This window comes from Saimiri boliviensis, chromosome 11 (assembly GCF_048565385.1).
Source record: "Saimiri boliviensis isolate mSaiBol1 chromosome 11, mSaiBol1.pri, whole genome shotgun sequence".
In the NCBI taxonomy this organism is placed as follows: Eukaryota; Metazoa; Chordata; class Mammalia; order Primates; family Cebidae; genus Saimiri; species Saimiri boliviensis.
In genome coordinates, this window is record NC_133459.1 from 108,741,914 (window position 1) to 108,756,752 (window position 14,839).

At 36.7% G+C, this 14,839-nt stretch overlaps 1 long non-coding RNA gene across 1 annotated transcript in view; it reads right to left on the minus strand.

Moving 5' to 3' along the window:
• The window catches only part of LOC141580336 (uncharacterized), a 494,168-nt gene extending 480,056 nt beyond the window's left edge, over nucleotides 1-14,112 (minus strand). Inside the window, exon 1 of the long non-coding RNA XR_012512566.1 lies at nucleotides 10,102-14,112. This is a non-coding gene — a long non-coding RNA (uncharacterized LOC141580336). The remainder of the gene's footprint in view (nucleotides 1-10,101) is intronic.
• Nucleotides 14,113-14,839: the final 727 nt, after the last annotated feature.

The window sequence follows — 14,839 nt, forward strand, 5'->3', positions numbered from 1 at the left end:
AGATTACTAGTCACACATACAGCCCAGTGGAGAATGGAGCCACTTGTTATACAGGATTATATGGGGGTGTCACTCAGGAACCAAGTGAACAACTAAGTGCTATGGCAGGCAGGCTTTGGAGTAACAGGAGGATGAGCTACCCTTGGTCCCCATGAAGGACATGATTGACTTCCGTGAATAATTATGCAGGCTAGCAAGGAACTGAAACCCACAAAGGTAGCAGAAATGAGATCTCATCTATTTGATAGGAAAAGTTGTTGGCTAGAGGACCTTATCCAAAAAGCACAGTGAGGAGGGGAACTTGGAGTTAAGATGTCTGAGACTCTTCTAATTTCACGAGATGTCAAGGCATCACATAATATTAAATCTTAATTTTATGCCTCACATCATCATAGTCTTCTCATTATAATATGGAGAAACTGAAATTCAGGAAGAGCTAATAATGTCCTGGGTCCACATAGGTGACAAATGATACAGCGAGGATTTGAACCCAGGATTCTTGATCTCTAAAGGTGAAGAGTATTTATTTATTGTCTTAAATATTTTGTGTTATATTTTCATGCTTGCTCTATCTTCTTTCTGAAATATGAGAGAATATATAGAAATCTAATCACATCGGCTTTACCTTGAAAAAAGATAAACACCTGAATCGTGCTGAGAAATTCCGGAAGGTAGAATAATACACTCCCCCTGTCCCCAAAGACGTCCTAATCCTGAGAACCCATGAATATGTTACCTTTTGTGGCAAACAGAAAGTCAAAAATATGATTAAGTTAAGGATCTTGAGATGCAGAGAGCATCCTAGATTAGCTAGGCGGGCTTAATGTAGTCACATAATGATGCTTGTAAGTGAAAGAAGCAGGAGAGTCAGAGGAGGAGACATAATGACAGAAGCAGAGGTCAGAGTCCAGTAGTTGCTGGCCAGGAGCCATGAGCCAAAAAATGCAGGAGGCTCTAGGAGCTGGAAAAAACAAAGAAGCAGATTTTCCCCTAAAGCCTCCAGAAGCAATCAGCCCTGCCAACATTTTTACTTTAACCCTGCAGGACCCATTTCTGACGTCTGACCTCCAGAACTGTAAGATAATAAATTCATGTTGTTTTTAGACCATTACATTTGTAGTCATTTCTTACAGCACAAACAGGAAAATAATACAGTGATGGTTAGCATCAATGCTTATTCCAATATTTGTTTTCATTTTCTTCCCAAATCTCTAATTTCTTCTTAGGACATTTTGGTATTCAAGAAGTACAGCCTCTGGTCTTAGGGCCTCTCACAGACCCTTTCAATGTCTATGTCTATGTAAAGCTTTTGGGAAGCTTTACTTCCCAAAATTCTATCATGTCTCCAGCATCACATTTAATGTTACTACTCCATAACATCACCTCCTATTTTCCTCTCAAGGATTCTAGTCCCCATGTTATTTCTGCTTTACTCACTTTAATGTGAACCTCAGATCTTTTCACCTTCCATTTCTACTGCACTGACTCTTTCTATGCTCCTTTTATCCACTCCAATGCTTCTTATCCATATATAATCTACTAAAACTGTTTCTTGTTCAACTCAGGACTCAGCTTAAATGTTATTTCCTTGGGGAAGACTTCCTTATAGCCCAGACAAACTCAGAACCACATGTTATACAATCTTGTCCTAGTTTTTGCAGCAGTTGCAATTTACTGAATACTTTCCAAGGTCTGTCTTGCCCATTCGACACAGTCCTTGTTAGATGATGGTTCATGTCTTGTTTACAACGTATCTCTAACATCAAGCTGAAGTATGTCTGTCACTTAGTATGTAGTCAATAAGTAGTTGTTGAATGAAAGAATAAATATAAAGCTTCATTGATGGTTCCTGTAACTGAGAAGAAAGTGCAACTCTTCTTCATCCCAATACTAAAAGCAAAATTTTCCTAATAAACATAATCTAAGGGAAATACATACATTTAATATAATCAACAACCTTGGTACAATATATGGAATATATTGCACTTAAAAATAGTCAACATTTATATGCCTGTTTTTGTAAAAGTTAAGCTAATTCACTAATCACCAAATCATGAATTCAATAATCCAAAATACTCCAAAATCTGACACTTTTTGAGCACTGATGTGATGCCACAAATGGAAATTTTTATACTTGACCTTCTGTGATGGGTCGTAGTCAGAACACATAGTCAAAGCGTAGCCTCTGCTCCCATAGAATAGTTCATTCTCTATCCCCAAGGAAAAAAAAAAATACTCTCCTAGGTCCCTTCAGCTGTTATATATACCTTTCATGCATGCCCAGTTTTCTTCACACCAGAATACACACAAAGAGTAATAAAATGATATGTATGCAGGCCAGACATGCCACAGATTCCCCATGATTTCCCATCTGGGTCTAAAACTTATGTACATTAGTAACTGAACATAGGTCTTATTCTTATGCTCTCTGGTATAAATATATTGTTGAAAATGTCAAAACATTATACAGATACCCCTATCAGTAATAGTGATAAGAAAAAGCAGCAGCATTTATGTTTATGTTTATCTATAGCACAGAAAGTCAAGCTGTTGGACAAACTGGAGAGCAGTGTAAATGTGAAACAGGACACCATACAGAAGAGTATGGTGTTGAAACGACCTCCATATATTACCTGAAGTAAAGAAAAGGTTAAACTAAAGAGAAGATTATCACTATGCTGAAAGCAATAAACAAAAGTCAATTTTTAAAAATAGGGAAACACCACATAAAACTAAAATGAAGATCTTGATTGTGTACTGAAAGGTGAATCCATCAGCATCACAGTGAATACATGCCACTGAATGGTGATGGGGATCATGAAACAAGCAAAGATCTAGCATGACAAACTGAAAATTGAATGGAACTATGAATATTGAACAGGCTGATTGCAGAAATTTAAGAAAGGCATGGTATTAAGTTTTTCAAGATTTGTGATGATAAAGCATCTGCAGATTATGAAGCAGCAGAGAGATTCATTGATGAGTTTGCCAAGACCGTTTCTGATGAAAATCTGACACCAGAGCAAGTTTATAATGCTGATATAACATCACTGTTTTGTCATTGTTGCCTGAGAAAGTCACTGACTACAGAAGATGAAACAGCCCCTAGAGGGACTAAAGGTGACTAGGACAGAATGGCTGTACTAGGATGTCTTAACACAGCAGGCATTTATAGGCATAAACTTGCTGTGATACACAAAAGCTTGGGTCTCCACTTTTTTCAAGGAGTAAATTTCCTTTCAATCTATTGGTATTCTAACAAAAAGGTATGGATCACCAGGGACATCTTTTCTGATTGGATTCAAAAATATTTTGTACCAGTGGCTCATGCTCATTTCAGGGAAGCTGGGCTGCATGATGATTGCAAGATTTCGCTATTGCTTCACGACTGTTCTGCTCATCCTCCAGCTGAAATTCTAATAAAAAATAATGTTTATGCCTTGTATGTTATCCCAAATATGACTTCATTAACTCATCTATGTATCATGGCATCCTTAAATCAGTGAAGTATAATCATATAAAAATACTTTCTTGAACACCATGCCAGCAGCAGTGAACAGAGCCATAGGCGTGGAAGGTTTTCAAAAGTTTAGCATGAAGGATGCCTTTTGTTAAAAAAAAAAAAAAAAAAAAAAAAAAAGACAGAGTCTCACTCTGTTGCCCAGGCTGGAGTATGGAGTACAGTGGTGTGATCATGGCTCACTGCAGCCGCAACTTCCCTGGAGTTAAAGTGATCCTCCCACATCGCTCTCTCAAGCAGCTGGAACTAAGGCAATTGCCACTATGCCAGGCTAATTTTTGTATTTTTTTTTTTTTGAGACAGGGTTTTGCCATGTTTTCCAATCTGGTCTCAAACTCCTGGGCTAAAGCCATCAACCCATCTCAGCCTCCCAAAGTGCTGGGATTACAAGCATAGGCCACGAAGCCTGATCATGAAGGACATCTTATATGCTATTGCCAATTATAGGAACACAGTGATGAAAGACACTCTTGTGCATGTCTGGTACCACCTCTGGCCTGAGACTGTGTTTGGTGATAATGATGAACAAGGTGATGATTTTGAAGGATTTGAAGAATATAACTTCAGAGTCAGGAATCATGGTGATGACAAACAACCACAGATTGTCCTCATGAGGGGCTGACATAGTGACATCTATGCTTATTGATGGCTAAATGTATATAAACTTTGTTTCATACACAAAAGTATTTAAAATATTGTATAAAATTATCTTCAGGTTATATGTATAAGGTATACACAAAACAAATACGTTTTGTGTTTATACTTGGGTTCTGGGCCAAAGATATCTCATCATGTATTCACGAACATTCCAAAGTCTGAAAAAAAATCCAAAATCCAAACACATCTGGTTCTAAGCATTTCAGTTAAGAGATACTCACCGTGTATGTATGTATGTCTACAGAATAAATTTCACAAGGCCATTCTTTATAATGTTCTGCTGTAATGACCACTTACATAGCAAATTAAATGCCATTGAGTAGTATCAATTCTACAGCTCCGCCAATAAAATATAGTAGAATTTAAATCACATTGCAGAGTTTGTGGACTCCAAGGCTGACTTGCCATCAGGGCCAGCTTTATGGACATCAAGGCCCTACACTCAGGTGGGCCTCATGATCAATTTAATGCTCTATGGCTGCTATCTTGAAATCCTTAATAATTACTGAACAAGAGCTCCACGTTTTCATTTTACACTGTAATTTTCAAATTATGAAGCCAGCCCTGCTCTTCATGGATGAATTTATTTTGCAACAGTTTTTAAGATTCTATTATATGTGAAGTACCATTTATGGGGATACAAAATACAAATAAGAGGATGTCCTCAGGTTGGATACAGATAGCCAAACAAAATTTATAAATAATTACAAAATAATATGACAAAGTCTGTAATGAAGGAAACAAAAACGACCACAGGAACACTAAGAGGTAAGTTCAAAATCCTGTCTGAGAGAATTAAGAAAGGCTTCTCAGAGTAGATAACATTTGAGCTAGGTCCTCAAGAATGAACAGGAATTCTCCCATGGGAAACGTCATTATGAATACAATGATTAGAACTACTTAGTGTACAGAAAAATGAGAGGATAATAAGATTTTCTGCAACGACTTTTCCAGATCAGAGAATATCTAGTTTATTTCATCACTCCTTAAGAACAAGCCCAAAGGTACTTTCCTATAACAATCTCATTGTCAACTTACTCGTAGTTTAAACAGTCCTGGTCTAATGGAGTAGGGAGGGAACAATGAGCAAGCAGTAAGCACACAGGGGATCTGTGAGAGTTCTCCAACAAGAACAGAGCAGAAGGTGCAGGAATTGGGTGCAGAAGATATGAGGTTGCTTGGTACAGCTTTCTAAGAACCCCAAGAATCTTAGCCAGGACATTCACATGGGTCCTCTCTCCTTCTGGGAAACTTCACCAAGATCAGCCCACTGGCTCTTTGGCCCCCTCCAGTAACTTTCTTACTTTCTCTCTGTCCTTCTCATCTTTTAATCAGGGTAATCCTTTCCTCTACAACGTTTTCCAGTGTTTTTCAAAAGGAGACTCCCCTGTTTTCCCAAAACCTATTCACTTTTTCCTACAACATTCTTTTACAGCATTAAACTCTGAGCCCAGTGGATATTTGTTTTTTTATCTAATATAGCTGAGTAAAAGAATAAAAACAGAAGAGTTAAGTCCTTTTATGAGAGAATTGGCAGTGAATCCTTAGAGCATGAGGTGGGAAATGATTCTGGCTAAAGATCTTTGGGGCAGGTCCCAAGGGTTCTTGATGAGTTCACTCGGCATTAATGAATTATTATAGATAAGATGGAAACCTTGGCTCCATCTTCTCTGAACCCTTCACTTTTCCAAAAGAGACACCTAAAGAGGTCATCTCTTACAAATCTAGAAGCTTCGGCTCCACTTTTTTGTCCAAAGATTTATCTCAGAGGGAATGTTGGTGCCTAGAGACTGTTCAGAAAGGTGTAGAAACTTGTAATCCGGAGGAATTAAAATAACCTGGACTCATGGCAAAACTGTACATATCTAAGCCAAATAAATGTCATCTCCTTATGGGAGCAAGGGAAAGTGTCCTAGTTTGGCTGCCAGAGAGCTGAAAGTTTGTCTACATCCAGACAGCATACTGTTAAATATCATTTTTGTCCAATATTAGAATCTACAACTTTTAACTGATTCTAGTATTAATGATATATTAGTCTCATAAAACAATTTTGAAGTGAGGTTATGTTTTCTATTTTTTGGAAAAGTTTGTAGAAAATTGATTTTAGTTCTTTCTGAATTGTAAAAACGCCGATTCTTCTTCCTTGATCATTCTACAGATTCAGTACAATCTCAGTAAAAATCCAAGCATGTTTTTCGTTAATATTAACAAGCTGATTTTAAAATTTATATAGAAATAAAAAAGACCAAAAATACCCAAGGCCAACTCACAGAAGAACAAAGCTAGAAGACTTTACTGTCAGATATCAAGGCTTTTATAAAACTATAATGAATAAGACATTGTGGGGGGGCTGGCGTGGTGGCTTATGCCTGTAATCCCAGCACTTTGGGATGCTGAGGTGGGCCGATCACTTGAGGACAGGAGTTTGAGACCAGCCTGGCCCACGTGGTGAAACTCTATCTCTACTAAAAATACAAAAATCAGCCAGACTTGGGGGTGCACATCCATAGTCCTAGATACTTAGGAAGCTGAGGCAGAAGAGTCACTTGAACCCAGGAGGCCAAGGCTGCAGTGAGCAGAGATTGCGTCATTGCATTTTAACCTGCGTGGCAAAGAAAGACCCTGTCAAAAAACAAAAACAAACAAACAAAAAGACATTGTGGTATTGATGCAAGAAGAGAAAAATATCTGACCATGGTAGGGACACCAGAGCCCAGAATCAGACCTACACATACATACTGTATCAGCCCGCAGTCAGGACTGGCAGGGACACCAGAGCCCAGAATCAGACCTGTACATACATACTGTATCAGCCTGCACTCAGGACTGGATCTTTCGTATTGCCTGCACTAACTGTCTATGTCTTTCTTTCAAAAGAGGAATTGCTTAAAGGGGTTAGGGAGACAGTCACTAATCAGTGTTCTTGATGAACTGGCATAGGTGAAAAAGTCAAGGGTTGCAGAACTATAAACCAAGCATGTCCAGCTACAGACATGAAGAGAAAAAAGCAGCTCTATGGCAAAACATTGCCTCCATGCAATACCACTCTTGTGGGTGCACTGCTAACACTGATGGGGGCCTAGGGATGCTGTTGGTCAGCTGAGATGGCAGTCAGGAGGAAAAGCTGGACATGGAGAAGAGTGAGAATAAACTAGAGCCCATCTGTATCTCTGTGTTCATCCATTACCATATCTAACAGAGAAGACCTTCAATACTAATAGCCACTGTCTCCTTAGCCATATTATAGCCATATTCTCCTTCTAAATCTGTTGAAATTCTGCTACACAGACAACTCTAATGGAAAACTCTTCAAATAAAATTTTTGGAAATGCAGTTTTCAGTTTAACCAAATTTAACACAGCTCAATTTAGCACATATGGTTACCTGATTTATAACAAATGTAATATTTGGATGTGATGCAGAAAAGATAATATTTTCAACACATGTTCCTAGATCAATTGGATATTCCTGTGGAAAACAATAAATCTTAATACCTTGCCCACAACACAAATATAATCAATTTCAGATGGATTATAGATATAACTGTGAAAGGTAAAACAATAAAGCTTTTAAAAGGATATATAAACCAATATCTTCATAACCTCGAAGTAGGCAGAAAATTTTTAAACAAGGCAAAAAGCATTAATGGTAAAAGGTGAAAAATATGATCAATTGGATCATATAAAATTGATAAACCTTAGAAGAGTGAAAAGGCAAGCCATGCTATGGGAGGATATATATGCAATAAATATGTTAGGAACTCATGTTTAGAATGTTTAAATAACTCCTACAAACAAATAATCAAGCAAACAAACAAAAAGAAGGCATATAACTCAATAGAAAAATGGGCAAAAGATGTGTACAGTCACGTCACAAAAGAGTATTTCCAAATGCTAAATATATTATCTATTACTGTGTAAAAAGTTACCCCGATATAGTAGCTTACAATAGCAAGCATTTATAATAGCACATTTATTTATCTCACATACTCTTCTTATCCCTGTGGGTCAGGAGTCCAGGTACTTAACTGGCTCATCTGACTCTGAGTCTCTCACAAGGCTGCAGTCATCCTAAGGCTCAGATAAAGATGGATCTGCTTCTAAATTCACTTTAGTAGTTGTTGGTAGGATTCCCTTTCTCACTGGCTTTTGGACTGAAGGCCTCGTTTCTTCAGTTCTTTGTCACATAGGCCTCTCAATATAACAGATCACAACCTGGCAACTGGCTTCATCAGAGAAAGTAAACAAAACAGCAAGAGCGCCAGCAGGACCGAAGTCACAGTCTCTACAATCTAATTTCAGAAGTAACATCTCATCACTTTCACCATCCTCTATTGGTTTTAAAGCAAGTCAGTAGGTCCAATACACACACAAAAAAAGGGCAGCATAGTAAACAAAGATATGACTATCAGGACAACAAGAATTCTCAAATGCTGTTGAGGGGAGTGTGAATTATTGCCACCATGCTGGAAAATGTTTTGACAGCATTTATTCAATACTGAATATACATGTAATCTCTTACCCAGCAATTCTACTCCTTTGTATATACCCAAACAAAATATATACATGTGTTCATCCCGGGAAATGTAGCGGAGTGGGGGAAAGTCATAGAAAACCTGTCCAATTTAGCCAAGCCAACCTAGATGTCAATCATGAACAAAATACATAAGCATATCGTAGTATCTTTGTACAGTGAAAATTGTACAAAGCCTTAAGAAAGCCACTGTGAAAACAATGAAAATTGGTAAATAATGACTATGTCTAACAATATTGATAAATCTCTCAAGTATAATTTGAGTGAAATAAGTGAGACATTCGAGAGGGCATGCTGCTCAGTTTCATTTATGTTAAAGTTCAAGTGCAAGCCGAACTAAACTATGGTATGGAAAATCGGCATAGAGGCTATTATTCTTGGTAGTGACTGGAAGGGGAGATTAGGAAGCTTGTAGGGTTTCGCTCAAAATCCTTCAAGGTGGTTCTATCTCATTCAAAACTCATCGAACTATAAGACCCTTCATGATTTGTTCCCTGAACTCTCCCAGTATCACTCTGTCCCATTACTAGTCCCCTCCCTCACTACACTAAATTCCTTGAAACTTCCAACCATGCTGCTACTTCAAGGTATTTTCTCCTGCTGCTGATATGCCTGGAACTTTCTTCCCTCCAGATTTTGGACTGCCTTGCAGCTTCATCTTCTTCAGGCTTTCTTCAAATATGAGCTTTTCAGAGAGGACTTCCATTACCACTCTACATAAAGTTATTTTCAAACCTACTTTATTTTCGTCATGACAGTTATCAATATCTGACATACCACTGCAACTCATTTATTTGCTTAATATCTGTCCTCCTCTACTAGATAATAAACTCCATAGGTGAAGACCTTTTTTCTTTTTAATTGCTGTTTCTGTGGAATCTAGAACAATGCTACTCTTTAAATGTTTGATTTGGGGGTTTTATGGATTTTTTTAGACTGAGTCTCATTCTGTCACCTAGGCTAGAGTGCTGTGGCACAATCATAGCTCACTTTAGCTTCATCTTCCTGGCTTAAGCAATCCTCCTGCCTCAGCCTCCCGAATAGCTGGGACAACAGGTACATGCCATTGCACCCAGATAATGTTTTTTTCTAAATTTTTGTAAAGACAAAGTCTCACTATGTTGCCCAGGCTGGTCTCAAACTCCTGGGCTTCCAGCAGTCCTTCAGCCTCAGACTCCCAATGTGCTGAGTTTATAGCACAAGCTATCATGCCCGGCTCTTTAAATATTGTTTAAACAAATAAGAGACCAGAAATTTCAGTAACAAGAGAAAAAAGGATCACAGACCTAAGCTAGCATCAATACAGGGAGGAACCAGGAAAAATCACATGTCACAGAGAGGCTGCCCATTTGGGTTAGTGAAAGAAAGGAGTTAGTGTGCAAGATCATTACCTTAAGAGCAAGAGATATGATGAAGGTGATATCTACTTGATGCAATGTTAATATCCCATGAGTTCACTCTGAAAAAGATGGGAACAGCAATCAATATCAATATTTCTGTGTGGTAATAGTTCTTCCCATATGATATTAATCAGAGCCTTACGTCAGGTGTGTAAGGCTCTGATTAATCAAGGTAGTCCTAGACTGTAGGAGAAGATACATTCAAGCTTCTGAGTGCTTTTTATGTCAAAAGATTTCATTCTTTCTGATAGATGACTAAGGGAATTGTTCATAGACAACTGAAAAGAAAAAGTAATTTATGTAAACAGAGAGCAATGAAATCAGCTATACAATCAGATTTTCAAGCAGCTCATAGTATATCAAATTGTTTGATTGATTTTTGAAGCCATTAGGGTAAACTGCTGTTTATTCATAAATACTGTTAAGACTAGTGCTTTGGTAGATGAATTTACTGAAAGTGGCAGCTTTTAATCTGTTGCCATTATATTGTTCACAGATAGAAACGATATGACAAATGTTCCCAATGAATGCTTAGTTTATATTTCTTTTGATTCCATATTCACATTTGTCTTAGGTCGTTTGACTCACAGTCTTATCAAATTCATGTAAGCAGCTCATATGCCCACATTAGCAGTCTTCTGTTATGTTTTCCATTATTGGTACTCTGTAAATGTTTATCTTTCTCATTGTCTCTCTGGATCAAGGACCATTTAAAATATTAAGTTGCAATGTGTTTTATCTTGAGTTTTCAACCCCCAAAAGAATAGTGAATACAATATAATTAAGTCAGTAGTTGGCATGTGTACATCCCATAATAATATTTCATTCAATTTCATTATTAGCACTTTATAGCGCATAGGTCTTCTAACTGCATTTTTTTAAGAGAGTAGGTTATGCATTTCATTTTTCTGGGAATATCTAAAAGATAGGATAAATAGATACATAGTGAATGGAACACATCAACTTTATTAGCTAAGTATAAATATTCATCTCCCATGTAACCAGAAGAAAATAGCACTTCAAATCTTGCCTTCAAACTTATTTTCAGGAAACCATAATGCATACTTAGGTGTGGCATAGAAAATGATGCATTTATCTATAATCTGGCAATTTACATATATTTTATGAAATGCCTAAATGCATGCTTACTTAATAAAACCTTTTATTTATAAATTAAGAAAGACAATATGAATAATGGATTTGTTTCTTTTGCTAACATATGAAATTCAAATAAGCCAAGATATTGATTTAATTATATAAAAATAGAGTAAATAATCATCTTTAGGAAAAGGTTAGAGTAAATGAACTCCTCTACAAGCAGCAGGGAAAAAATAATACTCATCTTGTTTTTCCTATTCCAAACTTTTAAGTCTTTAAGTCGACCAATGGGAAATAATAAGCATATGTAACTCAATTTGATCTTCCATTACCAAGTCAATTTCACTTTCAGGACAGTAATTATCCAAGATTTTTAAAAACTCTTTCTTATTAAAACAGCATCTTTTCTGTCATATATTTTCTCAAAGCAAACAAGTAAACAAATTTACTTCTGGTATTACAACTTCCTTTGTATACTTTTTATACTTATTCATTTATTAGGAATCTAATTTGTTCCTCATCTTAGAACTTATTTCTCACACCTGTTGTATTACTGACGTTCCTCACTCTACAAAGAAACTGCCCAAATGCCTTATCTTAGAGCCCCAAATATCTTGCTTTTCCCTGAAGCACTCCTTGTTTACAAATTGTTATTTTCTTCTACTTTGCCTGCATCTCTTCATTTAAGAACTGTGTTTGCCTTCAATAATTCCAGTTCAGGAAAAGTAGGCAAACAATCTACTAAAGTTAATGTGCTAAGGCATAAATAAATAATCTATTGGACCCCAATTATGCCCTACATACTTTCTATTTAAAAGCCAATCAGAGTTAAACCAAGCACTTTGTAATTTGGTGGGCTTGCTATCAAAATGACAGTGAATATGGGCAGACATAATGAATGTGAGCGGCACATCCTCTAGCACAGTGACATCCTATTACGTGAGTTATCTTCCACTGTTCCACTACTTCTGTCATTGATCATAGGCAGCTTTTGGAACCATGTACACGACTCATGGTCAAGTGTGTTCCTACAACCAGAGCAAAGCCCCAGAATACAGTCTTACATGTTAATAGTGATTGGCCTTTAATGGGTAGAGTTTAGAGCATCTGCTACCAAAAGGAAAAGGGGAAGTAATTATGAAAAATCCCACTGTTATTCTCCCCCATGCCAAAGTCTTCACAAGTAGAAACGAATCTTAATTAACCTAATGAGTCATCAATATTATTCCAACAAACTATCGTCATCTTCATCCAAAAATATTTACTACTGAGCCCTCTGTGCATATCCCTGGCTAGAAGAACATTTCAAAAACAGAGAATTATTATGGTTCACTGAGGTACTTACTAGTCAGATAAGGGAAAAACAATCACAAAAAATAAATAAGTAAAGAGCAGTACAAAATTGTATGTATGTGTGTGTGAGAGAGAGAGAGAAGGAGAGAATGTGTATGTGTAATATGTGTTATATATGTAACACAGCCTGGGTAGTATTAATTTATAATGCTATTAATAAGAATGTTTTTTATCTCCTCAGAAAGACTGACAGAAACCAAACAGCAGATCTCCCTCCACTAACAAATGCTCAGTGGCAAAGCCCGTACATTGGCTGCATGGGTAGAAATTTTAACAACAATAAATCACAGAAATTCTGCAGTACGGTCCCATGATTGAGTCACAGAGAGGTGAAGTGGGTTGCCCAGTGTTGCAGAACTTAAAACTCCTGATATTGACAGTAAGTGCTTGAAGTAATTAAAGAAAGTAACTTGGTCAATATAAAGCCAAGTCAGGAAAAGATGTCGCTATTTCTCTTTCAATACATTCACCGTTTTATGTTATAATGTCCAAAATCAATGGCAGTGGGTGGATCTATATTCATGCTGTCAAAACAATCTTCAGTAGAGCTTCAAAATGAGCTCTCCAGTTTCACAATGATGAGCAGCAAGAAACCGCAAACCTGCTTTGAACAAACTATGCCCCATTTCACTGGTCAGATCATCCAGTCACCACGTAACAAGCCTCCGAAATGAACTGCCTGCCTCCTGCTGTGTACTCTTCATTTATTAAGTGAATTTATTGGGGGAAATTCTCACCTACCAGTATTTATAAATAAAAGCTGAAAAGAAGTGACTATTTTATTCATTTTCAAATTATCAATCTTGATTATGAGAAATACTATGCTCTTTTTAAAAGCGAATGCCATAGACAGAAACAGCCAGTTCTTGGAAAGATAGAAGTAACAGTAAAGCCATGTTGTACGAATGCCACCAAAATATTAAGAAAGTCATTTTGCTTTCTGCCCATAGGGAAACCCAGAAGAAATAATATAAAAAACAAAGTAATATCCTACATAAGTAAATGAAAATTGCATTTTCTTTGACATATTGTTAATTATATGACAGTTAAAATCCCCACGTACATATATGCACTTCAGAGTCACTCATGTAACCTCATTGAATAGCTTCAGAAAGGACTCCTCTAAATTATTTACCTATTAAGAAGAATACTTATCTCTTCAGAAAGACTGACAGAAACTGAACAGATCTTTCCTTATTATGAAATGTTCGGCGGCAAAGCCCACACATTGCCCGCCTGGGTAACAGTGGCCTGCAGATGTGAGAGAGATGAATAGAGGATGAAGAAGTCTCAAAACACTCAGAAAACTATGAGTGGATTAAAACTACCCAGCATGCTCTCCTAAAGGGTAAATATTTCCAGGTAAATCTGGTGGGAATTTTAAAAGACAATATAAATCTAGTAGAGTGTATCCAAATGCCTTTGACATTTGTACCACATAGAATCATCTCATATGCAGTAACCTAGTGGAGATGGGGGTGTGGGGAAGGAAGTCTAGTAATAAATAACCAAGTATCTTATTGAAAACAACTTTTATTCTCTTAATTTAGCCAAGTGCTTGGTTTATAACTAGTAGTTAATATGTATTAGTTATAAAAATATGAATAGATAAAATTTGCTTTCCAGACACGAAATAGGGATGAATGAAATAATCAAGAGAAGACTATAGTGAATTTAAGAATACCAAAGAATTGTTCTGTTGATACATAAAACCAAAGTGAAATTTGATTGGGGAAGGGTTGGAAGCAGGAGTATTTACCCAAATTTAGAATTACATAACTCTTAAGAGGGACAAAATTGAGTTGTACTTTTGTAGGGCATGGTGAAGGTGAGGGGCTGCATTACCTTATGACTTTCATTTGAGAACTTCCTTTTTAAAATTATACAAAAAAAAATTATATACTGTAAAGTTCAACCAGTATCACAAAGCTTTAGCTCCATCTCAGTTAAATAGCACAGGAAATTGTGTAAGGAATCCCCACAGAAATGAAAAGCTATGTAAGCAGCATTCATCAAGTTAAGTTTTTTTGTGTCCAAAATAGAATTTTAAAAATAAAGAAAGGAAATAAATGATAGTGATTCTCATCTTTTATGCTTTTGTCAGCTTACCTTGAACCTTATACCCAGATCATGAATTATGTAGGTCCCTCATTAGTTCAGTGAAATATCATAGCTATGAGTTTTTGTCTGCCCCTCACAATGGAAATAAACCTGGCTTCTTTTTATTTTTTTAGGAGCCCTTTCATATCCATATAAATAACAGTGCTTTTTATTCACC